General features: G+C 50.1%; 1 long non-coding RNA gene and 1 other non-coding gene across 2 annotated transcripts; both read right to left on the bottom strand.

The window, feature by feature from the left end:
- Positions 1-4,257: 4,257 nt before the first annotated feature.
- On the bottom strand, positions 4,258-6,387 carry LOC142594831 (uncharacterized). Its single transcript, XR_012831605.1, has 3 exons — positions 6,312-6,387; positions 4,912-5,046; positions 4,258-4,512 (listed from the first exon to the last, which is right to left on the bottom strand). It is a non-coding gene; the product is annotated as an uncharacterized LOC142594831 (long non-coding RNA).
- Positions 6,388-8,639: 2,252 nt separating this feature from the next.
- On the bottom strand, positions 8,640-8,711 carry TRNAE-UUC (transfer RNA glutamic acid (anticodon UUC)). Its single transcript has one exon. It is a non-coding gene; the product is annotated as a tRNA-Glu (tRNA).
- Positions 8,712-8,850: the final 139 nt, after the last annotated feature.

Below are 8,850 nucleotides of genomic sequence, written 5' to 3'. Positions count from 1 at the left end.
GGTATTTTCACTAAGAACATAAGAATTCACACCGTGGAAATGGGCTTTGCAGTCAGCGTGCCGTGAGCCATACCTGAGGCATGACGGGTCAGTTCATGCCTCTGCGCGGGGTATTTTGTCTAGTTACATCCTCTGCGCGATCCTCTCCTCACGCTGCTCTCTCAACGCATTGGAAATGCTTCTGGTGACGCTGCAGTTCGCTGAAATGTTTCACCGTCTCCCGGCTGACGCTGGGTGCCGCTGGAGCAAGGAGAGGCAGCCTGTTGAGCTACAGGCAGCACTGGCAAAGAGAAATCGCTGCCTCAGCCCACCTCACTCATGTTGGATTGTTTTACCGTTCACCTGCAGCTTGGGGTCTTTTTAAAGACAGAATGCTACGCACAGCGCGCTGCCTTCCCGTTCTTTTAAACAAGATTTATGGATGTCCTTCAGTTAGATTTGGGGCGGGGGGAGAAGGGGGGGTGGGCTGTTTTAAAATTGCATATAGCTCCAAAAGTAATGAGGTATCTTACTTCCTTTAGCAGGGATAATTATTAATACTGAAATACCTTTGTGCCTGTATGAAAAGGTCTGTGGTTTCTGTGCAAATCCATTCTGCTTAGAGCAGTTTGTCTTAACCTTGGCAGCTCAGGGTGGTACCAAACCTCTGCCTTTTAAACCTCAGCTCTAACGTACTTGCAGGCGACGCTGGGAAGGCCCTGTCTGTAGAAGGTGAAGATGTCTTTGACCGCGTCCAGCGAAGGGCCTGCAGCCGAAGGAGGAGAGCGAACAGCTGCTTGCCTGCACGTCACCTAGTGACACTCGCATAGTCATCTACAAACAGCCGGCCTGGAGCGCAAGGGTATAGTCATTCCTTAAACACTGCCAGAAGCATATGCGACTGACGGTTTGAAGCAAGCCCGTGGCACCATGTGAAGCCTAAATCTTTATTACCTCATTTTATTGTCTTTCTCTTACATAAAAGCGTCTAAAGCAGACAGAAACATTGAGTGCACTAAGAAAAACCTGCAGTGAAGGCAGTGCAGTAGTCAGACCACTCAGAAGAAAGTATCTTGTCATTTGTGTGAGTGCTCAGTACAAGTTTTATCGGACAACAGTGAATCACAGGCTGCTTTTTTACCCTGGAGAGCGGGAAGTTCCCACTCTTAGACAAACTGTTTTGTCTTACTAAAGTTTTGGCAGCTGGCTTTGAAGAAGGTGGGTACCAGCCAACCATGACAATTCTGTGGAGTCACTGTATGATTTAAGGCAGTGCAATAGCTGCAGTAATGAAGCCAGCTAAACAATGCATAGGTGATGAAGCCATTTTAGGTTTTTTTCCTAACAGTAATGGCACTTAGGCTGTGATCACGATTAGAAAGTCCAGATATTTTTGGAACTGAGCAAGTCTTTTAGCTTGTTTCCTGTACTACCATGAAAGACAATCGGAGTTCTGGTATCTTCATGGTTTTGTCTCTACACAAACACCCCTTACTGCTTAATACAAAAACCAGGGCAGGCTGTCGAGGAAATAGTGCAGCTAGATCTCTTTTGGTGATTTACTGTGCGTAACAATCATAAAAGCAAGAGGTTGAAAGTTGAAAGAAGTGTGATTGTTCAGTGGTTGTGGATTGTCTCATGCAGTAGCACTGTTATTTCTATACAGTCCCCGGGCTATAATTTTTATAGCTTTAGGGCTTTTTGGATTGTTCAAGTGAAAAGTTTTGCCAATAAAGTTTCTTGCATTAACAACTTGAGTATACAATGTACAGAATCCACATAGCAGAAGGCACTTTATAAATAACGATAGCTGAGATTAGGTGCCAGCAGTAAGCAAATGCTGGCATTGTGCAGTTAAATTATAAACTTAACTCAGTTCCAAAATTGGAGGCAAGTTTCTCTCCTATATCAGGGAATTGGAAGAATTTTAATCAGAGTAATCTGACTTTGTACACTTCTCTTTGAAAATGTGCTTTAAAAAATAGGGGAGGTGTACAGAAGCAAGGGAGTGAGGGAGAAAAAACATCTTTTATTCTACTCCCCCTTCAAAAATGAAGGGAGAGCAGCTCTCTAGTAGCAGCATCTTGGAATAAGGATCATGCAAAATAACGTATTAGGACTTAAAATAATCTATTAGGACACCAACTGCTGAACAGCCTAGTACTTTTCAAAACAGAAATTTGGCAAAGAGGCTTGCTCATATGCATGCTGTTTCACAGCTAATCACACCTTAAATTTTTTCTGCTTAATTGGGACATTGGAAGAGTTCAGCAGGAGAAATGAAGACGTGAAATGCCTCAGTTACGCAGCAGAGGTGGACCTTGGTCCGTTGTTACAGAAGGCAAAGTCATTGTCACGGCTGCTACTGAAATACATTTTACATGAATGTCAAACGAATATGCCACAGAGTCAGACAAAACTACAGAGCTCTACAATTTCAGGTTCAAGGTCTGACAAGGATATTTGAAATGAGCAAATATAAAAAGGAAGTGGGGTGGATGTTTTCTTGACATCTTTTTCCCCAGTCTTAAAAGGAGACACATAAAACCATTCTTCATGTCTGTGTTGGCTCTTAAAAGCCTTAAGTAATGGGGGGGGGGGGGGGGGGGGGGGGCCTTAAAGAAAGCTTAAAAGCCTGAAATCCTCTGGGGCAATCACTCCCATTCCAACACCCTTAAATAGTTAATTAACTCTATCCCAGCTGAAACCAGGACAGGGTCATTTTGCCAGTGAAAAATGCTGAAGTATTTTGACTGTACAATTTCTGCTTCTTAAATTAAACTAATAGTAATTCAGGTTACTTGCCTCAGGAGAAGGGAGAGGAATCTCCTAGCAGCCTACCAGCCTATTACTTACTGTGTATCATTCAGGTTTGTAAAATAAACCACCCCATGGAGTCTGAGAGCTGGGACTGTTGAGCCTGGAGAAGAGAAAGCTCAGGAAGTGATCTTGATGTGTATAAATACCAGCTGTTCAGGCTAAAGGTGGATCCAGACTCTTCGGAGCAGCACCTAGTAAAACAAAAAGTAGCAGACACAAACTGAAATACAGAAATTGCCACTTCAAAAAAAAAATCATAGTGAGGGTGATCCAGCACTGCAACAGGATGCCCAGAGAGGTTGTGGAGCATCCTTGGAGATACTCAAAACCCAACTGGACACAGCCTGGACAACCTGCTGCAGGTGACCGTGCTGTGAGCAGGGCAGGTAGACTACACGGTCTCAAGGTCCCTCAACAATTCTGCGATAAGCATGGGGTAGTTGGGTGTTGTCTGTCTGAGAAACTGGTCTTTTCAGCTGTCATTTACCATCTTTGGAAATTATTTTCATCTGCTGTGTGGGCACTTTTTATCCAGCATCCAAGAAAACTAGTCTTCATTTACCGGCTAAACTCCCTGCACTGCATGTGTGTGGAAATCCTCCCTGATTATAAAGGGATTGGTTTCTGCCTCACCTGCCCTCCCTGCTGCATTCACTGATTTAGCAGCAGTGCACTTTTCTTCCCAACAATGTATCTGCTGCCATCTTCCCTACAGGGTTCATCCAGCTCAGACCAGCTGCAGCTACTGCTGCTGGAGCTTTTAAAACCATAAGGACATGCGCCTTTAGCCTGCCAGCACAGATTGTCTTTCCGACAATCAGTCAGCCCTGTCTTTCCCCTCTGCACCCTGATGTTGTAGCTGCATATTCTTTTCTCCAGTTCTCTGGAACTGGTTTTCTGTACCAACGTTATCTGTTTCCACACATAGGTGAGCAAACGCCGCGGAGCCCGCACTTCTGCTCTTGTGCGGGAACCTGCTGGAGCGATGGCTTTGTGAGCCATGTAGAGAACAGCCTTAGCTGTTGGGTGCTGCCGGGAGCCCCATGCCTCCTGAGAAAGGCATTTCCCAAGCAGAAGGCAATCTGTTCTTTCATCTAAGGAAGTGACTGCTCACGTTCGTTCGGTTGTGCTACAGGGAATGTGCAGTGACCCCAGTTCTTCATACTGTGGTCTAGAAAGACCATTCTCATTGCATGTGACTCAGACATTCTTACCAGGAACCACCTTTCCTTTATTTACAAAAGAAAGGAAACACCTTCCCAAGTCAATATGGAACAGTGCTGGGAACGTACATCTAAGGCTGATGTACTGTCACGAGGAGGCACGTGAGAGCAGTAAATAGCCAAAGAGTTCCAGGTATCTCGGGGCAGGAGGAAGAGGACTGGCACTGACCTTCCCTAGAGAGCACAGAGTCCTCCTGGGAGATCGTACACTAAATAGTCTTGATACTGTGTTTGTCCCAGTAGGCTGAAATACTTTCTTTCTCTTAAGATGTGTCACACACTCACCCCTTTGAGCTGCTACCTTTACTGTTTTGAGATCTTAAAAGAATTATCTTGATTCTGGGATTGGGTTCCTTTTGCATTTGAACCATCCTTTTCAGCAGCCTGTTCTTCAGCCGGGGCAGCTTCTTCAGCCTGGCTACAGACTTCTGGGCAAACGGGACAGTAGAGCTACAGCACGGCATTGGTGGAGGGCTTCCTGCAGATGTGCCTGTTTGGGGAAAATTGAAGTTTCAGTACCTGGAGAGAAAAACCCAACCTATTCTATGCCTCCCCTTTCTGGTACTCTCAAGTATTCAGAGATCCAGTCCTGCATAAATTTTAAAGACAGAAGTCAATTCTTGGCAAAGATCACAGATTCTATTTTTGATGCAAGACAACATTTTTCCCCTTCCCTTTTTTTTTTTCAGAGCATCAAATCTTGATGTAAAAGCTTCAGCTCATGAGGAATAAGCTAGATAATTTTTACCTATTATTTTCAAAAATAGTATTTTTATATATATATCCTATTTTATAGGATTGTCTAATGTAGGCTTTTAAACAGAGTTATTTAATCTAGCAGCAACAATCCCTGAAGACATCCAAGACAAGAGACTGGAACAGACTGCACCTCTCCTGGTTAACCAGTCTCCTCCTGGTTGAAAGATTCATCCTTTGAGGTGCTGCAGGCATTCTTGCCCCTCAGAACTTCAGACTGCTCTGCCAGCTCTCTCTGGTCTGTTTTTAGTTCTCTGTATCCTGTTTGCTGCAGAGACAGTGAATGAGACATTTGTTACAGGTGCTGTCCCAAGTTACTCAAGGTAAATTCCTATCATCTTCCTCTCCCATGTGAGGAGAGAACTCCTGAAGTGCTGAAGCTCCGGCCAAGCTGGTTTCCAAGTTTTGTTCAGCTTACAGCACCCAGAAGCCCAGCCCAATTAATTTGTACATCTCTACCTTCCTAGAGTCAGCTTGCCTCTTCATCTGACAGCTCTGATTTTAGAGCTCCTTTTAAATCACTTCAAAACGCAGTATTTTGGACTTGAGAGCAGATGCCATTACTGATTATCTTTGGGGCAGCAATTCTGCTTTGCTTCTTAAGAAGTTACCAACTAGTCAATTTTAATTAAATTCGTACAAAGCATCAGCACAGCACATGTTGCTATTTGAATAGCATGCGGGAGTAAGGCAGGTGCATTGCAGAAACTGCAAGCTTGACAAGGAAACTCAAACATTGACTACGATTACAGGACCGTGCTTTGGTTTGTTAACAGTCAGACCCTCTGTCAGCTTTTATGGGGGCACAGAGGGGTTTGCACTTGTGTCCTGATCAGGCTACTCAACCTGTGTTGACCTAAAGCAAAATTGACCCCCATCTTCACTCTCATCCATCCCGAGCCTACAGAACCACCGTGTTTGTACTCGCTCTTGTGTAACTAAGGCTGATCGTGAGTAACACAGGCCACAGAGTGACACCCTTCATTTCTTGGTTCTGTATTTCTCAGAAGTGTTGTCTGTGACTGTTCCCCATTCATAGACAGAGGCGGGTAACACGACAAAATTTAGTCAGTGCCTGCAGTCTTTAGTCCTTCATAGCTTAGACATTTAGCTGCTGTTTTCAGCGTTGCTTACTGCTTATTACTGAGGACAGGCAGCTCCATTGTGTATCTATAACCCTGTATGATTCTTCACTGCCACTTAAGTAGCAACAAAACCAACAGCAGGAACTTTCCGTGTTTACAGACATTCCCTGGGCAGCACCTACCATCGCACCCACGCGCTCTCCACAACCCTCAAGAGGGGGCACAGAAACCCACCCCCCGTGGGGCTGCAGGCAGGCAGTGCCGGGACACCCCCCTGCCCCGTCCATCCCACCGGGCAGCCCCAGGCGACCTCCACCCGCACGCAGCCCCCAGCTCCCCTCGGGCACCCGCCCAGCTGAGGGGGTCTGGCGTCCCCCCCAGGACACACTGACCGCCACGGCTCCTCCTGCAAGGCTGGCAGCAGCCCTCAGCCACTGACCCCTCCAACCTGAGAGCCGGCAGCGCCGAAACCCAGCCCCCGAACCGCACCATACAGCCACAACGGCGGGGAGACGCGGGCGGGCACGGCTGAGAGGGGCCGGGCAGCGCCAGCAGCTCCCGCCCGTCCCCACCGGCCCCCGCGGCCTCTCTGAGGCCGAGTCCGCCGCCCGCCGCGCTTATATAGGGGCGGCGCCCGGCGCGCATGCGCAGAGCGGCACTCGGGGCGTGGCGTTCGCAGCCCCGCCCACCTCTGGCCGGCAGCCCCGCCCACCGCCCCTCCTGAAGCCCCGCCCATCTCCCGCCCGCAGCCCCGCCCGCAGCTCTGAGGGGTACGTGAGGTGCCGAGGCTCTGAGGGGGTACGTGAGGTGCCGAGGCTCTGAGGGGGTACGTGAGGTGATGAGGCTCTGAGGGGGTACGTGAGGTGGTGAGGCTCTGAGGGGGTACGTGAGGTGCCGAGGCTCTGAGGGGTACGTGAGGTGATGAGGCTCTGAGGGGGTACGTGAGGTGCCGAGGCTCTGAGGGGTACGTGAGGTGATGAGGCTCTGAGGGGGTACGTGAGGTGATGAGGCTCTGAGGGGGTACGTGAGGTGATGAGGCTCTGAGGGGTACGTGAGGTGCCGAGGCTCTGAGGGGGTACGTGAGGTGATGAGGCTCTGAGGGGGGTACGTGAGGTGCCGAGGCTCTGAGGGGGACGTGAGGTGCCGAGGCTCTGAGGGGGTACGTGAGGTGATGAGGCTCTGAGGGGTACGTGAGGTGCCGAGGCTCTGAGGGGGGTACGTGAGGTGATGAGGCTCTGAGGGGGTACGTGAGGTGCTGTGGCTCTGAGGGGGACGTGAGGTGCCGAGGCTCTGAGGGGGTACGTGAGGTGCCGAGGCTCTGAGGGGGTACGTGAGGTGATGAGGCTCTGAGGGGGTACGTGAGGTGCCGAGGCTCTGAGGGGTACGTGAGGTGATGAGGCTCTGAGGGGTACGTGAGGTGATGAGGCTCTGAGGGGGTACGTGAGGTGATGAGGCTCTGAGGGGGTACGTGAGGTGCCGAGGCTCTGAGGGGTACGTGAGGTGATGAGGCTCTGAGGGGTACGTGAGGTGATGAGGCTCTGAGGGGGTACGTGAGTTGATGAGGCTCTGAGGGGGTACGTGAGGTGATGAGGCTCTGAGGGGTACGTGAGGTGCCGAGGCTCTGAGGGGATACGTGAGGTGCCGAGGCTCTGAGGGGTACGTGAGGTGCCGAGGCTCTGAGGGGGTACGTGAGGTGATGAGGCTCTGAGGGGGTACGTGAGGTGCTGTGGCTCTGAGGGGGGGACGTGAAGTGCCGAGGCTCCGGCTTTGTGGCAGCAGCAGCAGCTCCGGGGCCTCCCGCAGCCCTGCCGAAGCCGGCACCTCTGGCACCCCAGCGAAGCTGGCCGAGGGCTGCCCTGCCCTCGCCGCCTGAACCGGGGCGGGTTTTGGTGGTGAAGCCCTGTGGTAGCATGCCATTGCCCACGCCGCGTGCCTTCTGTCGGAGCATGTGCACGTTAACGCAAAACTTGGTGCACATACCTGGCTTTGTTAAGGGATTTCCCTTTGTAAATTACTAATTCTACACGCTCATTTTTATATATATATTATGTATATGTATGTGGTTTTAAGTGTGTATATCTGTAGCAGATTTTCGCTGCTACAGTTGCAGTACAATACTATTTACCTCAGACAACAGGGTGGTTTAAAACACGCTGTGGGACACAAGCAGTGGTTTTCTTGCCCGCATTAGATAAAAATGTAAGTAACTCCGTGTTAGGTACTCTCTCCTCCAGTTTACTTGAATGTTTTAAACTCAGGCGGGAGACGGGGCTTGCAGTGGCTGAGCGCTTCCTACAGCTTCAGGAGGCTCCTGGGACCAAGGAATTTGGGCGCAGAAAGTGCAAAAACGTGGCGCTTCCCCCTCCTGGGCAGGGAAAAAATCATAGAATCATAGAATTGTTTAGGTTGGAAAAGCCCTTTAAGATCATCCAGTCCAACCATTAACCTAACACTGCCAAGGCCGCCACTGAACCAGTTAAGGGGAGAGGAATAATTTCATGTTTCCTGGCGTGGTGGCTGCATTATTTTTAATGAAAGTAAAAATTAGCAATCACTAAGGTTGGAAAGGCCCTCTGAGATCATCAGCCCAACCATCAGCCCAACACCCCCATGCCCACTAAACCATGTCCCCAGTGCCACCTCTGCCCGTTTTTTGAACCCCTCCAGGGCTGGTGACTCCCCCACCTCTCTGGGCAGCCTGTTCCAACGCTTGACCACTCTTTCCGTGAAGAGAAAGGCAAAGGCAGAGAAAAAAAGAAAAAAGGAAAAGCGATACTTCCCATACCGGGAGTCGAACCCGGGCCGCCTGGGTGAAAACCAGGAATCCTAACCGCTAGACCATATGGGAGGCGCTGAATACAAGTCCCTCCGGCCGCCTGACAGCCCTGCCTGCCCGCACCCTCCTGCCGCTCAGCCCGGCCCGAGGCCCCCGCGGGCCCCGCTGGGCCGCCCCGCACGTACCCGCGGGGCCCCCCGCTCGCTCCCGG

This window comes from Pelecanus crispus, chromosome 13 (assembly GCF_030463565.1).
Source record: "Pelecanus crispus isolate bPelCri1 chromosome 13, bPelCri1.pri, whole genome shotgun sequence".
In the NCBI taxonomy this organism is placed as follows: domain Eukaryota; kingdom Metazoa; phylum Chordata; class Aves; order Pelecaniformes; family Pelecanidae; genus Pelecanus; species Pelecanus crispus.
Note: the sequence above shows the minus strand (reverse complement) of the source record. Positions and strands in the feature narration are given on the sequence as shown.